Consider the following 24,769-nt stretch of genomic DNA (forward strand, 5'->3'; position numbering starts at 1 on the left):
TTGAGCTTGGCTGTCGGTTCATGTGCTGTCATCGATCCAACTGGTTGGAGGAGTCTGGCTGTCATTTCCGAGATTCTTTTTATGTAAGGTAGTGTGGTTAGTGTGTTGGGTCGTGGCATGTCCCCAACACCTTGTTTGTCTGCCAGGCATCTGCAAATGAAGTTGCGAGGATAGCCATTCTTGGCAAAGACTTTGTAGACTTCTTCTTTTTCTCTTCGCAGGTCAGGAGAACTGCAGTGTGTTGTAGCCCTTTAGGACAGTGTCCTGATGCAGCTTCTCTTGTGTGTGGTTGGGTGGTTGCTATTATAATTCAGGATCTGGTCATGTGGCGTTTCTGTTCATGTTTGTTATGCATTCTACACTTTGTGTTTTTTCTACCTCGGAGTTGGTTGTTATTTTCCTCCAGTCATGTAAATTTGATCCCTGTGAGCATGGTAGTGATAATCAGGTAAGTGCTCTTGATCTCTGTTCTTTTAATTATGACAAAAGTGTCACCCACATATCTCATCCAAGATTTGAGTTGGATTTGTGGGAGGGCTGTTTGTTCCAGTCTTTGCATCACTGCTTCTGTTATGAGCCCAGAGGTGGGTGAGTCCATAACTGTCCCATTGATTTGTTCATACATCTGGCTGTTGTACCTGAAGTGCATCATGAGCACAGGTCCAGTAGTTTGAGTATGCAGTCCTTGTTGATTGGTTGATCCCACCACAAAAATCCTTTCAAAATGAGCTCAAGTCCGTCACCCAAAATTCAAAATAGTGGATAACCTTCATTATTGGATAACCACAAAGTGGATCATCTCAATCTAAATAACAGCAACGTTGAAATAAGAACAAGTTGGTTAAAATAGAGGGACAAAACAAAGCATGATGTTCAGGCCTAATAGCAAGATGCTCCTCTTTAAGAAAAGACAGACAAAATTTGTCCACTCCGTTGTATGACCTGTGGACTAATTACAAAGTATCACCAATGTGTAAAAATATTTAGACTGCTCGATTCTCACACTTACTCCACAATACGGTAAAATCATTAAAAATTAGAAAAGTCTTAGAAATATTCAAAGACTCTGCTTCTATGACATTCTGAGGACTGTTCTAAAGACCCACTGCCCTTTGGGAGAAAACAAAATCTCTGTCTTTCTGTCATAAATGTGTGGTCCCTTGTTTTTAAGGCTGTGTTTATGGGCTACACATCCAGCATTCAAATTCTCCAAGCTACTGTTCTCCTCTAGTTCTAGCCATTTTAGCAACTCAGATTTTAATTGCTCCACCATTACTGATGGTGTCTTCAGCTGCCTAGGCCCTAAACTCTGGAATTCTCTCCCTCAATCTTTCTTTCGGCTTCACTTGCTGTCTAAAATCCAATTATTTAATCAGGTTTTTGGCCATCGGTGCTAATATCTCCTTACGTGGCTTGGTTTTGTATTTTGTTTCATAAAAGGGAAAGATAAAGTCATCATAGCACCAGAGGACTATTCTCTCATGAGAGAGATAACTGATGATGGCTTAACCTGAGGGTCCCCATGCCTCAGTCTAATAGAGAGGTTGAGAAGGGAAGTCATTCTCAGTATTCCTCAGCTAGTGCAGAAACTGAATCCATCATGCTGCATCACAAACCAGCCCAACTAACTAAGCTAACTGACCCCCATTTTGTTTCGTAATGCCTCTGTGAAGTGCCTTGGGACTTTTTACTATGTCAATATTGTTAAACAAATACAAAATATTGTACATTATATAATATATATTCAGAGAGCCAGCTATTCCAGAGCACAGCTTCCTAGGTGCCTGTCAGAGCAGCAAGTGGAAAGTTATAGATCCCCCTTACAATGGGCAGCACGGTGGCACAGTGGTTAGCACTGCGGCTCACAGTGCTAGAGAGTGGGGTTCAATTCCCGCCTCAGGCAACTGACTGTGTGGAGTTTGCACATTCTCCCTGTGTCTGGGTGCTCTGGTTTCCACCCACAGTCCAAAAATGTTAGGTAAATTGACCATGCTAAATTGCCCGTAGTGTTAGCTGAAGGGGAATGGGTGGTGGGTTGGTGTGGACTTGTTGGGCTGAAGGGCCTGTTTCCACACTGTAAATAATCTAATTGTGCTCTGCATGTGCAGTTTCACTTTTCAATTTTTTAAAAACTTTATCATAGATTCTACAACCTTAGTCATACACTTTTTTTTACTTACCATTACTCATTATGATTATCATACCATCTAATGACATTTCTGTACAGTTCTGCATGACAGAGAATATGTCAGAAACCTATTATTGTAACATTAATTAGGCATATCATTAATCACTGATTGAAAAGTACTGAGAAGGGTTTTAACATAAATTTATTTCAGTTTCTGTTAGCTACTCTTCAAACTGAGTACATGAATGAAAGTACATCTATGAAGGGCAAATTAGACACTGGAGAATGAATGGGCATCGTACTGCAGGATACTATCTGAAAATGGTAAGTAATAATCTATAATAAGATACAATGGAAATATAAAGGCAAGTTTTTGCATGTAAATTGTCAAAGATAATTAAGCATATTTCAAATATTTTCAAAACGAAATACAATTCTTACCTTTTGAGTAAACTTGCTTTTGTAAAGAAGTGCAAATAGATATTTGTGTTATAATATAGAATATATTTATATGAATTATATATGTATTCCTTTTCAGGCACAAAATACATTTCAGAAGTATTTTTATACTATTTGCAAGTTACCTCCTTACCAATTTTACAAAGAACTTTCAATAAGTTTTAGAAGATTCATTCCTTGATGCAGCCTTCATAATTAGGAAGAATTACCTAACTGTAGGGAAATTGGATATGTGCTGCTATTGAACAAAATTCTGGCCTTGAGTGTATTTGAAATCTACCCCCTGGAACTGCAAGCAGAAGGCTTGTCAATGAGTCAATCGATTCTGTAATATCTGCTGAGCCAAACTGCATTATTCAAAGTAAAAACACAGTCAGTATAGAAACAGTTGAAAACAGTTTGCATGGCTTCAGAAATTCTGGATTTTTAAAAAAATCAGTGGGTAAGTACAACTTGCCTGCTTGCTCTCAATTTGAGCTGAGGAATTTAACATGGCATTAGAAAATACCTACCACCGCTTTTCTGTTTCTGGGAACTGTTTGCCACATTATGTTATTCCCGAGTGGAATTGTTCTTTCCAAAAGAACAATGTTACCCCATTATTCAATGGCAAAGTTTCATATATTCCCTTTGGATACAACAACCTTCAAGGGGCAGAGAGACAACACATTATCTACAAGAAAACAGCAAACTATAGCTGAGTTATGAAGATGTAAGGATAGTTGAATATTTGGTTTTCACAATCTGTATGTCTGTAGGAAAATGTATGCAATATTTTCACTAAGATAATGAAACAGTATTCATGGTAACACAGGTCAAGGTCCTTGTAAAACTGTATGTCAAATTGTCAGTGTAGTTGACCAAATTCTTTTTCTTATATTCTTATGATGATCTTTTCTTGGCTGCTGTAAAGTATTTCTCCTTCTTTGTCTATAAATGATTTAACATAATTCACACTCAACTGATGGTGCTTTCTGAATCTTATCTATCATTAAATGCACTGACATTTTTCTTTAAGCACTCAATGGAACATAATCATTGCAGTTAAGTTATGAAGCGTGTTCCAAAATAGTCAAAAGCATGAAGCTATAAACTATTTTATCAGGAACACCATGTAGACTTTCACGAAGATTATAAAGTCACTGATTCAGTGCAGCTAAATGTCTAAAAAGGATATTATGTGCAAACCCAGTTTACAAAAACATTCTTTGAGCTCTGAATCTTCAATTTCCACCAAATGAATTTGCTCTGTAATTCCTTAGACATCGACATGATAGAAACAGTTGCCAAATGTACTATAATAGAAATCAATCAATGCTTCACAAGGCAATTTTTGTCTGTCTAAAATGTAAAGAAACTTGTGTTTTTCTCTCCCTAATTAAGATGAAATGGAGCAAAAGTATCATTGCCAAGTTATGTGTCCAAGGACATAATCGCTTTGGGTGTTTCAATTCCAAGCCCTTTAGCACTCGCCCTTTATCAGGATCCTTCTATATCCAAAAATGAGTATACCTATCTTTGATCTTAGACTTGATACAAGTTGGAAACGAATGGACATTTGAGAATAAAAATGGATAACAGATACAAAAAATGAAAAAGTCCAGGTACTGCTTTATTATGGTAGTCCATGATTGTCATAATCATATTGTCCATACCCCAACAATATGTTGTGGATCCAACCAGACTATTTTAGATCTGATAATGAGGCAGGTTTAATGATCGCAGAGCAAAAGATCCACTACAGTCAGTGACCATGACATGGCAGAATTTAGCATTCAGTTTAAGTGAGAAACTTGGATCAGAAACAGAAGTATTGCAGGAAGGGGATAAACTGACCACGGTGAAACAAGAACTTCAAATAGTATCAACTTACAATGTGGCACAGCTTAGTGATTGACCAGAGGATTGGGAAAGTCTTAAAAGCCAATAAAAGATGACCAAAGCAATAACTGAGGGACAAAATAAATGATGAGTGCAAACTAGCAAGTAACATAAAAACAGAGCATCTTCCATTATGCAGACAGTCCCTTCGGTTGCCAATGGATTCGAAGGTGTTCCATTCGAGTCCATTCAAAGGTTCAATTTGTATGCAAGTCAGAACACAATGGAGGACAACATAAAATAACCATCGTAAGTACAAAGAAATGTTCGAATGGCAGATCGTTCAAATTATTATTGATGCATGTCTGGATGAAATCGCATTCATAAGTTAGATCTTGCAAATCAAACAGTAAAAAAGGAGACTGGGAAATAATCATGGGAATTGTAGAGGAGTTAATGAACACTTTCTAACAGTTTTCACAGTAGAGGACACTAATAGCACTCCAAAATATGAGTTAGTAAAAGGTCCTAAAAGGGAGTTGGTATACAATAAATTTTATAACTATCATTATAGACATAAGCATTATAGAATCAAATGGTGTTAAAGGCCAATAGATGCCATGCATCTGATGTGTTGCATCCAATTATTTTGAAGTGTCTATTGTCTTAATTGTACAATGATCCTTAGATTCTGGAGAAGTCCCAGTATTTTAATCAGTATGTGGATCAAAGGTTATTGGGATAAGACAGGAAAGTGGTGTTGAGGATTACTAAATCAGCCAGGGTCTTCTGGAATGGCACAGCAGACTCAACAGGCCAATCCACTTATAGTCTTATAGCCATAGTGTCAGAGATGTTTGTGTCCATCAGGTTATGTTTACCTGATGAGCCAATTCTTGTATGACCTCCTGTGACATAAGATCAAAGCATGGAAAATGTAGTACTGAACAGTTCAAAAGATTTTATTTACAGAGATACAGAGATATATCTGTACAGAAATATATATTACATTCAGCCACAGGGTTTTCTAGGTCTGAGCTAATATTAAACTATAGGAGCTTCAATTGGCCTCAGTCAAGGTGGTGACTGAGACTGTTCTACTCTCAGGCCATCCACTATGATATAGTGATGATAACATAAATATGACTCTTGGAAGGGACACTGCATACTAGTTGTGAGATGTAACATAACACACTCCTTCTTTCCAAATCAAAAATGAAATCTCAAACAGATATGTGCATTTGTACGTATGAAATTGATAATTACACAAATACGTAAAAGAGTAAATGTGATTTACAATTCAATATAACACCGTGGGAGTTTGACAACTCAGCCTGAAGTGGTAATAATACACCTGTTTGGAGGGGTACATGCAGTGCTCAGTTGTTCTTGGTAGCTGTCAATCAACTTCATTCCAAAATTATCATTGAAGTCTTCTTCCACGACCTCTTCACATATAATTGGCATGTTATACATTGGTTTAAATTGGTTTCTGTTCCTTCACAACGTTGCACCAAGATTAGCAATTTCTATGTACGAACTGGGCTTGTGTATATTCTGGAAACCTTTACTTGCATCCAAGTATTTGAAACTGCATTTCTGACACACTCAGCCCAATGGGTCATTGTGCTAATTTTCTAACTATTTATGTATCACTTTCATTCTCCTTTGTCTTAGGTGAGGAATGTTCTGTGATTTGAAATGTTTAAAGAATTATTTGCTGGGACAGGCCTTGTGCATTTTGATTCCAAGCACAAGTTGCACTGGGAATGCTAACCCCTTCTCAAATTGGTGTTGTACACAATTCAGCAATGGAATGCAAAAATCATGTTTTGTTCATTAATACTTGATGATCATTGATGACCTGATGACCATACTTGCAGCCAAACAGTTTCATCATGGGTAGTGGGATAACAATGTAGTATGGGTAACTCCTCATTTAATATGCATATCTTAAGTCAGTTTACCAGTGAACTGCAATCTCTTGTCAGATGCATCTGCCCTGGCACGCCTAACAAATTGAAAATAACCATTTCATCAATGGTTGCACTCATTGTGTTGATAAATTGTTCAACAATGGATAATTTGGAGCAAAAATCTATCACAAGGATATAATCTTCTCCATACACTGTAGTGATGGAACAGGTGTGGGGATAGACAGGCTCCCTCCACTGCTGGGATCCATATATTTGACATGCTTTACATGAATTCATGAGTCATTGAGTCATTGATTCATCCCTGACCAGCATACAGATGAATGTACTAGCTTTCTTCCATGTTCAATACCCAGTGACCCCAGTGCAACATGGGCATGACATCCTGGCATCGAACTTTCATTATGTTTTCTATTAAAAATGACATGCCATGGTATAGCAAGCTCACCTCTAAATGGCTAAGATTTACAAGAGTTCTCAGGAACTTCCTTAATACTGTCAGGGCATCTCTGGACAATGGTCTTTTGCCACTCTTGTAGATGCTCACTTTCTACAGTTAATGAGCATAACTGTTCACACTGGCTCTAGATTAAATGAAATGGAACAACTTCAAGAGTGACTTCAACTTCAGTCAGGAGCATCAATGATTAGATTGCGAGGATTTTGATCTGTGTGTAGACTGGGTAATCTGTTGAACATAACAGATGTGGTTATTCCTGCTTACAACAGACTTCAAAGTCAGATCCTCGCACCTTGAGAAGTAAATACACAAATGGGATGGCCCACCTAATAGCTATATACAACCGACCATTTCAACTTGCTTAAAATTTGTTTAAATGGCAATTTCTTTTGCAAAATAAGTGGTGTAAAACCAAATGATACCAAACACTGGAGCTAGTGTCTCACACTCAATATTAGAAGTTGGTTTGTAGAGGTGACAGGGCTTGTAATCTGAAATCAAGCTTCATTTGTTTTGAAACAAAATGCACTGAGGTCAATTTTCAATGCATGCATGCCTTTCCTGGGGTGGTAGTTGCAGTTAGTAAGACTTTGTTGAAAGAATCTGCTTAAGATGCATTGGTGATTGTCCTGCCACACTTCTTGACAGTATCTCTCAGGGGCTATACTTTTGGAAATATATGTTGAGAAGAAGTTGAAAATCCAAGGGAACATCACAGATCTTCTTTGTTTAACCTACTTAGAGTCACAGAGTCATAGAGACGTACAGCATGGAAACAGATCCTTTGGTCCAACCGTCCATGCCGACCTGATATCCAAACCCAATCTAGTCCCACCTGCCAGCACCCGGCCCATATCCCTCCAAACCCTTCCTATTCATGTACCCATCCAAATGCCTCTTAAATGTTGCAATTGTACCAGCCTCCAACACTTTCTCTGGCAGCTCATTCCATACACATACTACCCTCTATATGAAAACGTTGCCCCGTAGGTTTCTTTTATATCTTTCCCCGCTCACCCTAAACCAATGTTCTCTAGTTCTGGACTCCCCGATCTCAGGGAAAAAACTTTGTCTATTTATCCTATCCATGCCCCTCATAATTTTGTAAACCTCTATAAGGTCACCCCTCAGCCTCCGATGGATGAGGACAAACTTCATGGGCAGAGTAAACAGTCCTGAAAATATTTATTGGCTGACACTAACTTGATATCTTGCGCTATCAAGTGTCAATCCCAGCTTGTTGTACTGCTGCCATCCATTGGTGAAGATTGTGATCATGCTCTGTTTGCTGGTCCCATGACTGTGATATTGTCAGCTATGCAAACGCAAATAAGTATATTTTTGATCATCCTTTACTGCTGGACAGCCTAGATTGTAGCCATCAGAATCAGTAACATTCAATCGCATCTTACATATCGTTCACATCTGATTTAGCAAACACATTTCATGCCATGGAAGACTTAGAATTTAGTTTTCCAGAATTAGTACTTTATGTAAACACCTTTTAAGAGGAGGTCGAGGCATCTTGAATTTGGACATACTGTTATGGCGTCATCTTTCTGCAAGTTGGATGTGATGAAACTGCACCAACCTGCTTTCTGAGTTATATTATTTCTTTCCATTGTATTCATTTCCACCCAAAAGTGTAAGATCTATAATGGGGTTGCATCACACTTAAAACTGACAATCATGTCGACATGACTTGGGTACAGCTATTTGAAATGTTGGCTGATCCAGTGACATCAAGCTTGGTCTACCACCATAATGAGTGTGGTTTGAATCTCATCAATTGTTACTGTACCAAGATATGTAAATATTGGTAGCACTAACACTGGACCATTGTTATCTCCCAGGTCTAAGATTTCAGGAAGCCAGGATGAATTAGCATGTTAGCACTGCAGTGCAATTTTATCACTACATCTAATTGGTGCTCCAGTGTAGCTCTGAGATGGTCTGTTGTACCATGAAGCCTCAGTTGCTGAACTACATGTTTTTCATGATACATAATGGTGATATGCTGGTACTAGATCCTTTGTTGATTTTAGATTTTAGGGTGTGTTGTCCTTCATTTTCAAGACATATTATGTTAATGGCTAAAAAGCTTTAAATTGCCTTTTACCATTGACCTGACGTGAAAGGTGAACAATATGGAAAACTTGACCTTCTTCCAAAACTTCCAAAATACTGGCTTCTTGGTAGGTACAATAAACAGTATCTGTTATTGATATCATGGGTTTGGTACAATTGGTTTTCCAATGGACTGCATCTAAACATTATAGGTGATGCTGGGCTGCCACTATAGTTTCAAGCTGTCTCCACCTTCAAGCAAGGTGTCAATGTTATGGCAATTTTACTTGTGTAGAAAATCTTTATCGAAGGCTTTGTTTGGCGTGGAGGTGATTGTGATTATTAATTTGATTAAACCCTCCCAGATTCGCACTCATACCCTTTTCTATGACATCTTGTAACAAGCTCTTCAATAGCTTGGAGTTTCCATCCACACAACAAAGCAGGAGTCAAGTAATTTTGAAATAAATTCTTAACTTTACATTCCAGACTTTCTCTTGATCTTTCTGACTATCCATGGAAAGATTGGACATAACAACTCTGTAAGGACTTTCCTTGCTATTAGCAAGTAATCCATTCAGCCATCTCTTCATAGAATCATTTATGAATTGACCTGCAAAATAAAGCTGCATATGTTGCTTGAATAGCTATAATTCTGTCAAGATATCATTCCTTGCCAAATCCATGATCTTTAATCTTCCATTTTTCATTGGAAGCCTGTCTTTTTTTTCTACTGAAGCAGAGCATTGGGCTTATTTGTTTCTTTGCTTTTTTTGCTTGGCTTTGCCTTCTTTTTATTTTTCCCTCTTTTGCTTCTATTTCACTTTGTATTTAATTGTGGGTTTAGTGAGTTTTGATCACTTTGTGACTATTCCTTTAAGAAAGACAGATCTGCAGTAGCAGGTTTGAAAAGCTTGATGGTGATTGCATTGCAGCTTTCCCTCTCTTCAAGTGTCATTTGGGGGTGTACAGTTGCCAGAACCAACGAAACTTTGTGCACAGGTATGCTGCTAGGCTGTGAAAATGCTTTTAAAATGTTTGAATGCTGCATTTTGCTTAAGAAAGCTTTGTGTTTAAGCTGAGGGTAGCCTTTAACAGCCACTTTTTAACTTCAAACTTTGACTTTGAAATAGGAAAACAAGCTGATCATTCCATTTTTTTGAAATAGAAGAGCTTCTAGACTAATAGGATTAAAACTTTAATAAGAGAGAAGTCAAGTCTGTCTCCAGGTTATTTTATCTGCTGATCTCAATTTATAGAAATTGGGGCAGTTTGTTTATGAAATACTTTGTTATCCAAGTCTTAATCTGATCTTCAGTGAGGATTCCAAGTTACTGCTACAAGCACCTTTGGATTCTAAGAGGTTATTGCACCTTTACTGAGCTTCAGTGTGATCTGCCACCAAGTTACTAGCTTTTGGCTCCAGCAGAGTCTTTGTACCTGGCATGGCAATACATGTGTAGCTCCTTTAATGTAAGGACTAGACATGAGTAATATAGTAATGAAAGATTCAATGTATGTTTATGATAGTTTCCTGTATATACATACATTAGTCATTGGCACTTCAGTGTCGAGAGTGCGGTATTGGAAAACCACAGCAGGTCAGGCAGCATCTGACGTGCGGGAGAGTCAATGTTTTGGTCAAAAGCCCTTCGTCAAGAATGAGGCTGTGAGCTGAGGGTGTGGTGAGATAAATGGGAGAAGGGTGGGGCTGGGGGAAGGTAGCTGAGAGTCCAATAAGTGGATGGAGGTGGGGGTAAAGGTGATAGGTAAGAGAGCAGGAAGGAGCAGAGAGGTGGGAAGGAAGATGGACAGATGGCACAGGTCATGAGGGTGGTGCTGAGTAGAAAGGTTGGATCTAGGATAAGGTGGGCAGGAGGGGAACTGAGGAAATTGGTGAAATCCACATTGATGCCATGGTGTTGGAGGGTGCCAAGGTGGACAATGAGGTTTTCTTTCTCCAGGTATCGGGTGGTTAGTGAGTGACGATGCAGGAAGCCCAGGATCTGTATGTCCTTGGCGGAATAGGAGGGGGGAGTTGAAGTGTCTGGTCATAGGGTAGTGGGGTTGATTGGTATGGGTGTCCTAGAGATGTTCTCTGAACCGTTCTGCGAGCAGGCATCCTGTCCCTTCAATGTAGACGAGACCACATCGGGAGCAACGGATGCAACAACTGACATGTGTGGAAGTGCAGGTAAAACTCTGATGGATGTAGAAGGTTCCCTTGGACGGAGGTGAAGGGGGAGGTGGGGGCACAAATTTTGCAATTCCTGCGTTGGCAGGGGACGGTGCTGGGAGGGGATGATGGTTTGGTGGGGGCCGAGGACCTGATGAGGAAGTCGTGGAGGGAATGGTCTTTACGAAAAGTGGATGGGGTGGGGAGGAAAATATATCTCTGGTGGTGGGGTCCATTTGTAAGTGGTGGAAATGGCAAAAGATGATGCGATGTATACGGAAGTTGGTGGGGAGGAAGGTGAGGACCAGGGCAGGTTCTGTCCTTGTTGCAGTTGAGAGCAGAGATACGTGAAGTGAATGAGATACGCTGGAGGGCATCATCAACCATGTGGAGGGGAAACTGTGGTCTTTAAAGAAGGGTGCCATCTAGTGTGTCCTGTGGTGGAACTGGTCCTCCTCGGAGAACATGCAGTGGAGGCGGACGAATTGGGAAAAAGGGATAGCATTTTTACAGGAGGCAGGGTGGGAGGAGGTGTAGTCCAGGTAGCTGTAAGAGTTGGTGGGTTTGTTGAAGATGTTAGTGTTGAGTCGGTCACTGTTGATGGAATTAGAGCGGTCCAGGAAGAGGAGGGAGGTGTCTGAGCTGGTCCAGGTGAATTTAAGATTGGGGTAGAATGTGTTGATAAAGATAGGCAGAAGTGGGTACTGCAGATGCTGAAAATCAGAGTCTAGATTAGAGTGATGTTGGAAAAGCACAGCAGGTCGGCAGCATCTGTGCAACAGGAAAATCAACATTTTGGGCAAAGGCTTTTCATCAGGAATGAATGAAGGGCCTGATGAAGGGCTTTTTTCCCGAAACGCCAATTTTCCTGCTCCTCGGATGCTGCCAGACCTGCTGTGCTTTTCCAGCGCCACTCTAATCTAGACTGTGTTGGTGAAGATGTTGAATCATTCAACCTCCTTGTGGGAGCATGAGGTGGTGCCAATGCAGTCATCAATGTAGTGGAGAAAAAGGTGGAGAATGGTGCCGGTGTACACTTCAAAAGGTGGACTGTTCCACGTAACCGACAAAGAGACAGGCATAGCTGGTGCACATGCAGGTGCCCATGGCTACCCCTTTGGTCTGGAGGAAGTGGGAGGATTCAAAGGAGAAATTATTGAGGGTGAGGACCACTTCAGCCAATGAATGAGAGTGTGTCAGTGTAAGGGTACTGATGGGGACATCGGGAGAGGAAGAAACGAAGGGCTTGGAAACCCTTGTTGTGGTGAATGGAGGTGTAGCTGACAAAGAGACAGGCATAGCTGGGGCATATGCAGGTGCTCATGGCTCCCTCTTTCATCTGGAGGAAGTGGGAGGATTCAAAGAAGAAATCATTAGCATCAGAAATCGTTTTAACCCAGGCACTTCAGTGCTACTTGGTGACATAGACTGGCACACTTTCATCAGTGTGTCATGCTTCAAGTTAAGATGGAGGCTGAGAACTTTATATCCTCAGATCAAAAACTACACATGGTGATGGTATCATGAGGTAGTGTCTTGAAGGTATGTACGTAATATGTCTGAGACATAGCAAATCAGTCTCCACCATCAATTTCCATGATTTGGAGATGCCGGTGTTGGACTGGGATGTACAAAGTTAAAAATCACACAACACCAGGTTATAGTCCAACGGGTTTAATTGGAAGCACACTATAGCAATTAGAAAACATGAGATGGTGCAAGTGATTATTCTAGGTTGCATTTTTTAAATTAAGTGCATTTTCTAAATCCTTTAGCTGCCTGACTAAAATGGTAGATAAAAGAATTTGTTCTTGTACTTCTACCGCATAATGTACTGAAGTACAACAAGAAATGTCACCATCTATTTCTAGCATTATTGTACTGTAACTGTAGTGTGTGTGGCTTGAAGCAATAACGAAACTAAAATGGACAATGATCTGTCTAAAAGTAAAACTAAAAGAGATTTATCAGCCCACTCTGGCTTCAAAGTAAATAGCAAACCAAGGGTTACTTTGCCTGAAATAACTCCAGGTATCCCGTCATCAACTCATCCTTTATTTACATTTATCTGTGCATCGTATTTGACACAGTCCCAACTTTCTCAGAGCCGGCTCTCAAAGTCAACAGGACCCCTGACACTCCTGTTTCTATCTGTCAGCCAGGTCTCCCTGATTACAGCTTTTAATCTGGTCCAATCAGGGAATTAATATTCTATGAGATCCATCTGGCTGATCTCATTACAATTACGACAGTGCCAACAACAGGTATAGATATTCACTTGCAATTCCTATTATGTGATCCATTTTTAAAAAAGAATCAACAGACAAAAGGTACCAACAAAAAAATTCAACAAGGTGTGAACAGTTTATGAAATAATTGCACCATCTTCACTATGGAGTATAAGAAATGGCTTACAAATATTTGTTAGGAATGTACCATTACACCAGCAATGAAATTAGTTTGATCACTAATTCTTTCCTTTACCATCCCCAAACAGATAATATATCTTCTCTATGAACTATGAATTTCATTTTCGATGCAGTACGTGATCAGTGAGAGATGGAAAATATAATGAGCAGTGTTTTTTTTACTTCTGTGTAGCTTAAAGCTGCAAGACTATGTTTACAATGTGCCTTGTACATGTGTTTCTTCTCTTTGTAGTCTGCTGGGCCATTAGTTATGCCTCATTAAAATTGGTTTATCTGATTAACTCACAAGAGATGCTCCTACACTGGCCCCTGGGGCTGAACGTTGTTTGTTTGCCTCGCTACACATGTTTATGCCTGAAGAAGAACATACTTACCCCTCCCTGATAGACTTTTTGCACATTTTAAATGCTCAAATACATCATTCCAAGGCCACACTACATACTATGTAATGCAGAAATACATCCTGTTTCAGACAATATGTTTTATATAGTACTTTTGCAATAGATGCATAGATATTGATCTTACGACTTGCATTTATGTAGCTCCTTTCATGACTTCAGAAAGTCATGAAATGCATTCCAATCAATGAAGTATTCTGGAATTCCTCTAATGAGAGATGCACGACTGTTTTTCAATCGTTAATCAGACCATCCGTTGAGATGAAGGATAAATGTTGGCTCACACGACTTGCTCTCTCAGAGGCATGAGCGCTACCCAGTGAACCAAGGCTGGTACGTGAATAATGCTTCCTAATGCTACCCTCTCGGGGCAATGAACTCAGGCCACTTAGATGATGGGACTGAAGTATTGCACTATATCTCAAAAGATTATATACATATCATAGAAAGTATATGATGTTGTGGAATGCAGTGTGTCCCATAATAATGTGATGGGTTTTGGTATGTGATCCCCATCAGACGAATGCTCATTTAATTTTGCTTTTCATGAAGTAAATGGATCACTTCTTTACATTGAAGGTTAAATATGAATGTTATTTGTTGTTGTGCTTCTTGTCTGAACAGGCAGCCAGAAAAGCCAATGAATGAATATTGAGTTCTGGACTAAGTCAAATTCTCCAAACTGGCCACACAGGTATATAACCTGGGAAGATTGAAGAAGAGAAGGGCAAGATTACATTGACCAACTTAAATGTTGGTCTGACTCCTGCCTAGATATAAAGTAAATGCAGTTGTTTGGCAGACAAAAGAAACATGAGTTGGCTATTCAGGCTGCTTATGCAGTATGTTATGACCATATCACCAGCATGAAAAACAATGTAGTCTAAAAGGTTGGCCATACTGCACTTATTTTCAGCTCAGCTGCCAAATGGCTTCCAACCTGAGATTCGGAAGCCTGTGCATGTTGTGAGCCAGAGGTGCACTGCCTGCCATATTCGGTAAATATCCCCAAAAGACAGTTTCTGTCTGAAACTGGTGCTGTTCTCTTTGCAAATACAAGTGCTTCAATCTGGTTTGAAACACTGTGCGACCATTTGGGTGTACATTTGGAATCACAACAATGTCCTTTCCAAGATTGATTTGCCCTGAAGCAGTTGATGTTAATTGCACCCACAACAACCAGATCTACATACGACTGAGCAAATGGTTCTTAGGAGGAGCACACACGCTCATAGCAATTAAAATATGGGCACTGAATGTGATGCTAAGTGAAGCAGGAATGCATGTCTCAGCCCCTATTCAGAGAAAACTGACCATTGTCTGCTACAACTTCTTTATCACTTCCCAATTGCCAACTCCCCTAGATCACTGCTAAGCCCCAACAAAATTGGTTCCACTTCCCAGTCACCTCATCTTTTTCATCATTCCTCTGTTCACTTCCCTTCAATAACTTAGTGAGGAGTATTACTGGTCTCACATTAGCCTATTTCACCAACAAATTGTTTATTATTCAGTGCTACCATTGCTCTGTCTGAAACAAGGAGTGGGTTACTGAGACCAGATACCAACTTTTGTTTATAGTTGTATCATCTTGGAGTCACTTTGATCCTAAAAGCCTTGACTGTCATTCGAAGCTTAGGGACACCCTTAAAAATCCACGACACCAGGTTATAGTCCAACAGGTTTAATTGGAAGCACTAACTTTCGGAATGTCGGTCCTTCATCAGGTAGTTGTGGAAGACACAATTGTAAGACACAGAATTTATACGAAAGTTCACAGTGTGATGTAACTGAAATTACACATTGACAAATACCTGGATTGTTTATGGAGTCTTTAATCTGTTCGAATACCAGGAGAGTTCCACTTCTTTTATGTGTAAATTGCAAAACCTTTTTTTAAATTGCATTCTCAGGTGAACTGTAGCAATTGGTGTTAGCTAGACAATATGTCGAAGGTGTTAAGCCCCCGTGTTCTCTGCTTGTGCCATAACGTTTAGACTGATTCTAATCTAAAAAGTGAGATAACAGAGTCTTACATAAATTCATGCAGTTTTAGAGCAAAGTACAATGTAACTCTGCAAGTACAAATTCACCCCACAATCATATTTTTATATGTGTGCATGTGCGTCTTTGCTCGGTTTCCCCAATGTACCATGTCTAGATTAAAACATTATAGCATAGACAGCAGCACACAGAGGTGCTAATACCCAATATATTATCTGGGCTGACACCAATTGTTAACGTTCATTTTTGCGATTTACATATGAAAGAACTAAAACCAACATGGTCATTCTAACAGATGAGAGATTTAACAAACAATCAAGGTATTTCTCAATGTATAATTTCAGTTACATCACACTGTAAACTTTTGCTATAAATTCTGTGTCTTACAACTGTGTACTGCGCAACCACCTGATGAAGGAGCGGCGCTCTGAAAGCTAGTGCTTCCAATTAAATCTGTTGGACTATAACCTGGTGTTGTGTGATTTTTAACTTTGTACACCTCTGTCCAACACCAGCATTTCCAAATCATCCTTTTGTGAAGGCTGCCTCCAGAGTATTATTACTGTTGGGTATCCTGTTTTAAAGTCAGCGGTCAACCTGATTTTCGACTCGGCAGATTGGGGGAAGTGGGGAATATACACCTCCCCCACTAAGATTCAGACTTTTACTCTGACAAATGAAACAATGTGCCATTATAACTGAGAGGATGACGAATGAGCTTCTGAAGACATACATGTTTAGTTTAGAATGAGTATAGGTAAAGGTATAAATCGCCATTGCCGTACCAGATCACAGGACTGCTCTCGCACTAGAGAGAAACAACTGGCAGCGGTTTAACCTGAAAGTCAAGTGAGAGAAGAGGCGAAGAAGTTAGAACTTAATTGTTAGCTCAGCTGGTGCACAAGTTGAACTGCTGTTGTTTGCATCACTCTGCACTACAAACCAGATGTCCAGCCAACTGAGCTAACCAACCCCTAGTCACAGCAGCGTTCGATCCCCACAAGCTTTTATTATAAAACAAATAGACCTTGAAGTACCTTAACCTTGTTGCCTCCAGGGAGAAAATTCAAAGGATTGGGCTTCTTTACACAAAGAAAAGAGTTGATTTAAAGTGTGTGAACTTTCTGTTAAACGTTCATGGGAAAGAGTGCCTTACCTCGCTCGAAAAGAATGAAAGAAAATGAATACCAGGTGGCTAGGAAAATGGAAAAAAGTAATATATATTACAAACGTGAAGTTAACCTGATGTGTGTATCACCTCAGGGATATAAAAATGCATGGAATCTGCTAGTGCATTCATTTGAAATGTCTTTGTGTGCTATTATAAGGAGAAAGTAGAATTATTTACTAGAAATGTCATTGCTCTTGTAATTTAGAGGCCCTGGCTAATTCTTTGGGGACACAGGTTCAACTCACATTGGAACAGCTGGTAGAATTTAAATTCAATCCATAACTTAACTCAAAAAAGTCCGTAGTGAAAATTAATCCCAGTATTCGTGGCCATGAACCTACCAGTGATTATCATAAAGAAATATTTGGTTCACTAATATCCTACAGCAATGGAAATCTGCTGTCCTTACCCGGTGTGGCCTATATGTAACTCCAGACCCACAGCAATGTGGTTGCCTATGCACTGCTCCTAAAGAGCAAGTATTGAGGGAAAGCTAATGCTGACATTGCCAGTGAATGGAGGGATAGATTTGAGAAGTAGAGTGGCCTACTCCTGTTCCTATTTCTTATGTCCCATGTTAATGCTCTAAAACTTGTCTTAGTTTTGTTTCTTTTGCTAAATGACTATACTCAGTGCAAGAAGTATCAACAGACACCCTGAATAAAACCCCGAACAGTAACACATCCCCAATCAACAGAAAACTTATCTACCCCATCACTTGCTGTAAAGATCTTAAAGACTTTAACGAAGTTGAACATTAACCTTCTTTATCAGAGGAATTATAGGTCTAGCTTATGTAGTTTCTCCTAAAAATGTAACCTTTGGAGCATTGCTTTCATTCTGGTAATTCAGCTCGAAACTTCATTGAAGGGCATCATAAAATTTCTAAAATGCTTTGTTCAATAGTCTCTTTAAGTTGCTCTGTTAGGCGGCTGCTGATAGGCACCATGCATGCCACATGGCAAGTGAATGCGTGGATTTCTGATTCTGGAGGCCGTTGTGACACTGGAGATATTAGAGGGAATGTAAGCTATGCCCAGACAGCACTCTACATATGGTCCCCTCAGGAATTTGTATGGCTACATCAAAACTTCTCCTTTAAATTCCAATACTTTGGATATAAATAATATAAGGACAGAGGTAAGGACACTACCACTGCACTACAAGAATGGGTACTACAAGAATCTTGGATTTGTTAGGTTGACGAAAGATTATGTATTATTGTTAACATATGGAGTCTGCCACACTATGCATATTCAGAATAAACTAAATCCTAGGAGCAAGAAATTAAAAGCACTTGTCCCCCTCAGATTGTGCAGCTATGAAGTTCTCTGTCGAGAAAATGATCAAATGGGAACAATAATTCTTTCGAACTAGCCTGATACTGGATAAATGCAAAGGCCCATTTATTGTTGACGGAAAGTAAAAAATTAGAATATAGGATAACTTCAAACTGCTAATGTTCCCCTCCCAACAGTGAGCAAGCACACAGTAGGAGGTCCAAAATGAAGGGGTGAGGTGCTCTACTTTAGATATTCTCTAATCAATCTGTTCAGAGATATTATCACACCCCAATGGAGTACATGGGAATCTTGGCTCAGAGGTACCATGCCATACAAGAGCCCCTTAAACATTCAACTGCACTTACGCCAGCTTGATTAAGAGAGCGTAGTTAACTCCAGCTGATTTATAACACACAGCATTTTTTCCCCGAGGTGGGAAATGATTGGAGGACAACCAGTCATGCGAATTCAAAGATTGTAATGCAGCGAGTGTTGTATGTCCTCTTTATTTAACTGTGGACTGTAATGTCGTAATGAATGCAAGGCTGACTTCCAAGTCCCACTAATGGATCCAGCACAAGAGACATTGTTTATAATGGTTTTTTGGATTGACAGCTGACTACATAATTGTTTTAAGAGTTTTTGAAAGGTTTTTTTTAGTTTGATAGATTAAAGCTTGTACTTCCAAATAAACCTAGGCTCATTCCTGATGAAGGGCTTTTGCCCGAAATGTCAATTTTCCAGCTCCTCAGATTCTCCGCACCACTCTAATCTTGACTTCCAAATAAACCTGTTGGACTATAACCTGGCATTGTGTGATTTTTAACTTTGTCCACCCCAGTCAAATACTAGCACCTCCACATCATGAATGGATACAGGCATTCTACTCTGTGTCATCAATTCCTGCTCCCTCAGTTCCTGCCTCATGTGGCCTGCATCAAAAGGCAGTAGACCTGGTTCCAACCTGTCCCTGAATCTTAAAGACTAAAGTACTGGGTGAATGAGCTGACTTTCAGAAGTGTGGTGACAAGAAGTGGCTGACTCGTGTATCCCAACTCTCAAAGAAAAATCCAGCATAAAGAAACAGTGTAATTGAATTAAAGGAATATTCTAGCATTGGTGCCTGCAGTGATTAGAACGATGTCCGTGAGATGAATCCCATAGAATATGAGTTCTATGATTGGGGCTATCAACCTAGTCCAATCAGGGAGCGCTGGCAGATGGATACAAACAGGACTGTTCACTCTAAGAATTGGTTCTGTGCTAGCTGGGTCAGTGATATGTACAATACGGGTGTAACTAAAGGGTGACTTTGTGGTGGGATATCGGCCTTCATGTAGTTTTTTTCAGTGTCTGTCTTGTTCTTGAAATGTCCAAGGAAAAGATTTTAAATAAGACATAATGAAATACTTAATGGGCAGATGAAATAGCTAATAAATGATCAGAAATAGCAATTATGTAAAAATTCATTCTGTACCATCTATCAGAGTTCGATGTCATTATTCTATTACTGGAAAGGTCAGAGGGAAGATGAAGCAGTTGAACATTCCACGTTCCCAGATAATTCTTACCATAATTTGTGACAACTTAAACAATTTGCCAAGGCTACATGATAACTGGATCTAATTTCAGACCTGCTCTGGACAGATATATGCAATGTTAAAGTCACCTTAGAGACCTGTAATTTAGAGATTAACTTCCCAAACAGCCAACAGATATAACTGAATTACATAATCTTACATTTCAAGATGTTTGCTATAACAAACAAGCTAACAATGTTACTCCACGGGCAGTTAATACGCCGAATCAAAGAAAAGATACTTTTGCATTAACTAACTGACACAATTGAATGTGAAATCTGTCACCTGATATTTCAACTGCTGAGTTTCTTTGGTCAGCAGAGAGCCAACATCTCCTGGACCTGTTTCCAAACAGAAGGGTTTCCAGCCCCCTTTCCAAAAGCTTTTGTTTAATTAAAATTAATGGAGATAATTAGAACATTTCCATCTTGTGAAGTCCAGCATTAGTAACAACAGTGATTCAAAGTAGAGGTCCTAATGCTGCTGTGTAATTGGGCTCAATACCAGACTCTAATTTAGTGATGTTTGAATCAGCAACTTTGGTTATCAACTCATTAGTTAATAAGCCACATCAAGTGGTGTCAACTATGGCTCAGTCTGCAACCTTTTATCTCTGTGTCAGAAAATTCTGAGTTCAAATCTTTCTGTAGGTGCTAAGAGTGTAGACTCCAAGGCTGGTGCATCTGTGCAATAATTAGGGAGTGTTGCAGTGTCAGAGTTGTCATTCATTTAGATGGAACAGAAAAACTATAGCATTAAAAAAACGCCAGTTATCACCTTGTTGTATGTGGAGCCTTTCTGTTTTTCAATTAACTGCTGCACTCCTATCTATAAACTAACTGCTGCATTCCTTTCTATAAATTAACTGCTCCACTTCTTACAACTGTGACTACACTTTGTTGGCTGCAAAGCAATTTGAAATATCCAGCAGTTCTGAAAGGTACTATATAAATGCAAGTCTTTTTTTACTATATCTGTAGATATTTCTGAGTGAAAATCAACTAATTTTGTGCTCACATTTACCATTAGATATGAAAGTTTGATAATAGGTTATTTGATAAAGATACCTACATCAGTAAGATACAAATGTCTCCAGGCACTGGGAATAATGCAAGTGAAAAGGGTGGGGGAAAGGCTGGGTGGAGCTGCAAAGTCAGGAGGAACCTGGAAATTCCAGGTCTCTACTTGAAGATTTACAAAGAAGAATTGTTGCTGCAACTTAGAATGTACAAAAGGCCTGGCTACCCCAAGAAAGCTCCTGACATTGGAACAATACGACCATAAGACATTGGAACAGAAATAGGTCATTCAACTAATTGAGTCTGTTTCACAATTCAATCAAATCTTCACCGATTTGAAACCCCTTAACTCTACTTTCCTGCTATTTCCCCATTAACCTTGATTCTCTTACTGATTAAAAATGTGTCCACTCAGCCTTGAACATACTTAATTACCTAGCCTCCACAGCCCTCTGAGGTAAAGAATTCCACAGATTCATTACTGTCTGAAAGAAGAAACTCCTCCTCATCTCGGTCCTAAGCATGTGACCCCTTAATCTGAGATTATTACCCTCTGGTTCTAGATTCTCCCACAAGAGGAAACACCCTCTCCACATATACCATGTTAAGTGCCCTAGATATCTTTTATATTTGAATAAGACCGTCTCTCGTTCTTCTATATTCCAAAGAGTACAGGTCAAATTTACTCAACATCTGCTCACAAGACAACCCCTCTATACCTGGGTACCAGTTAAATGAATCTTGTCTGGATTGCCTCCATTGCCAGTGTATCTTCCTAAGGTAATGGGCCTAATATCGACATAGTATCCCAGCTGTGGTCTATCCAGTTTCTTGTATAACAAGGAGGAGCTAGTGGAATGGTTTTCAACATCAGAACATCCACAATATTTGCTTCCTATTGACCTATTAATGGATCCATAGTAAGGTCAAGTGCAGTCAACAGCCTGAGGTCATGAATTTGATGACATAACAAATTAGCTGAACTGTAAAGGCATATGCCAATGTTGGCGATGCATTAGGAATTAAAATGCTTTCAAACAATGTTTTTGAAGAAGTGGTAAAATTCAACTGAACAAAAAAAAATCTGGATTAGTGTATGTGATAAGTTTTGACTTTGCCTCCACTTTCTGTTTCGATGCAAGCTGTGCTATGGATGCAGCCAAGTATTTTGCTAACAGAGAGGGAAGGAAATTCACACAGCCAGTCACCTCAGGCCACTGCTGTAGTCTTTTTCCAGAAACGAGAAAACAGCATTCATGCAGAATTGGGAGCGGGTCTCTATTCTGCCAACATAGCTAGGAAAGTTGTGTGACATCAAAGGGTGGGAAAGGCAAATAAATCAAATGATTTGCCTTAAGAAAACGTCAGAATAATCTGGACAGTCTACCAATAAGACTATGGTATTGCATCCTCTAAATAAATCTGTTCCTGATAAACGACTGGTCTTTCTATTTTCCTCTTTTATAGCCATCTTCTTTTCCTGGCATTTCCAGCATTTTTAAGTGTGTTGCAATGGTCTACACAGTGTGATGCATCTTTATTAAAAAGCAGGACAATTCTGGATGAAATCAAATGTTACATTCTAAATAATTAAAAGCGGTGGATTAATGGCACTGCATTGTCACCCCTCCTGTAGTGCTGCAAAGACAAAGTCCTAATTAAGCAGACAGGGGAATGCAAATCTTAATGAACCTAAGACTCCACAGCCTCGCAATGCAAATTCTGTTCAGTGCAATGCCACTTCTGGGCAAAATTGCAAGTAGTTTTGAGCAGAAACTTAGCAGAGAAATAATGATTCTCAAATATAGCACAATTTTGCCTGCACTGCCATGCCCCAAAAAGAAATTACTCTGTTGTCCATATTTTTAAAAAAATCACAGAGCTGTAATTCCCCCTTATTATTAAAGGCATTTTTTCTGAGAACTTTACTGCATCCATACTGTACAAAACCTGAAAAGCTTGACTAGAATCTGCTTTGTCCAATTACACTTCACATTTGAGCAGTGACCAATGTAAATATTATATCCTGGATAAAAGGTAATAGTGCAAAAAAGCAATATGTTCTGATGGTTCTTAAATCAGTTGAGTGGATTGTACAAAGAAAATCTCCAGAAAGCAGGAAAAGACAGCCAAGTTAATAGAAAAAAAGGAGACACCAAATTCCTAGGAAGATTGTTTCTTCCTAGCTCGTTTTACTTATTGTAACTGCCCGCTAGCTTTAAATTACATATCACGTTCAGCATGCCGCTCTTGTAGCATAACATCCCAGTGCAGCCACACCCTTCTGCCTCTGTAGCACATTATACCCCAGGCAGTCCCCAGGTTACCAAAGCTACAGACATCCCTCCCATTAGCTGCATGAAATCGGAGTATCCATGGTAACCAGCTTCTGACCCAAGGGAGTGCAGCAGAGGCACAGAGAAGCTATTTCCACACACAACTGCTTTCTAAACCGGTAGTTCTACTTCTCCCAGCTTCATTACGGTCAGGGCATGTACAACAGAACAGAGGCTTCTAACTGAACTACAACAGGCACAATCCAATGAAACCTTTAATTCACTTTATTAACAAAATCATTCAGTGTTATTTGTAGATTCCTAAAGATGAGGGTACACAATAAAAACTAGGAAAATGTTCTACTGCTTTAACTTATAACAATGAATTGCGAAATGAAAATAAATTGGCCAATATTTAGATTGTTATTTTGCTTTAGGATTGAATGCAGTATTAGGTTTCTAACACATTACAATCATCCATTTTGATCATTATTTAGGACTGCACAACTCGGAATTGGCAAGTGTGGAAACTGATTTTTAATTTCAGTCTTTGTTTTACCCCTTGAAAAAAATTGAATTCCTTTCCCCTCCTTCCGAAGCATGATTTTTGTTTTGCTGAATTACAATTTCCAAAGCACCAGAAACTTGCCTTAGTGCCTATTCATCTTGTGTAGGTTGTGACAATGAGTGTGGGCAGACTGTTCAACCCTGAAAAAGGGTGATCCAAACCCCTGCTGTCCTCATCTGCCATCCAACCAGAAGCCATTCAACGGGAGCTGCTCACAACAAACAGGGGACTGGAATCTGGGCTGTTTCCTCCTCCATAACCCAAGACACAGGGTTAATTATGGCCATTGGGCAGGATCACTTCACTATGTGTATACAATACGGATCAAACCTGTCACTGTCTAGCTCTGTAAACCTTAGTTGGATCAACCACTGGGGAGTAATTTTTCCTAAGAGTATGCATAGAGTATTCTCATTACCACAGATTCAAGAATCACAAATTCGTTTAAATGTGCCCTGGATTTTACAGAATGTTACAATGCACAGACCAAATGTTTTCATCTTGTGTCAATCTTCCCCTTCGGGAGGCTGAGTGCCAAATCTTTCTGCCTCTCCCTGGACCACACCCCACCTCTGAAAATCAAGTCACTTGTTCTAATGTTACTGGCGTCCCCACCCCTGGAGTTCTCACCAACACAGCTTCAACCTCATAGCTCCCCAGTGCCATTACCTTTTCAAACGTCACAAACAAGATTGCCTTGGCAGAGCCAGCATTGCAGCCCACACCAGCCCCACTGAGCTTATTCCTTCTTGTTCTGACTCTGCATTGCGAGACCAAATTCAGACTGGGTGACCACTTTGAGGAACACTTCTGCTAAGTACACAAGCGTGACCTTGATCTTCAAGTAGCTTGCTGCTTCAATCCAACACCTTTCTCTCACATTTTTGTCCCAAGCCTGTTGCAGTGCTACAGTGAAGCCCAACACAGGAGGAACAAGTACCTCATATTCCATTTGGACACTTTACAGCCTCCTGGACTCAGCCATTAGTTCAAAAA

The sequence above is a fragment of the Hemiscyllium ocellatum genome, chromosome 6 (genome assembly GCF_020745735.1).
Source record: "Hemiscyllium ocellatum isolate sHemOce1 chromosome 6, sHemOce1.pat.X.cur, whole genome shotgun sequence".
NCBI classification, from domain to species: Eukaryota; Metazoa; Chordata; class Chondrichthyes; order Orectolobiformes; family Hemiscylliidae; genus Hemiscyllium; species Hemiscyllium ocellatum.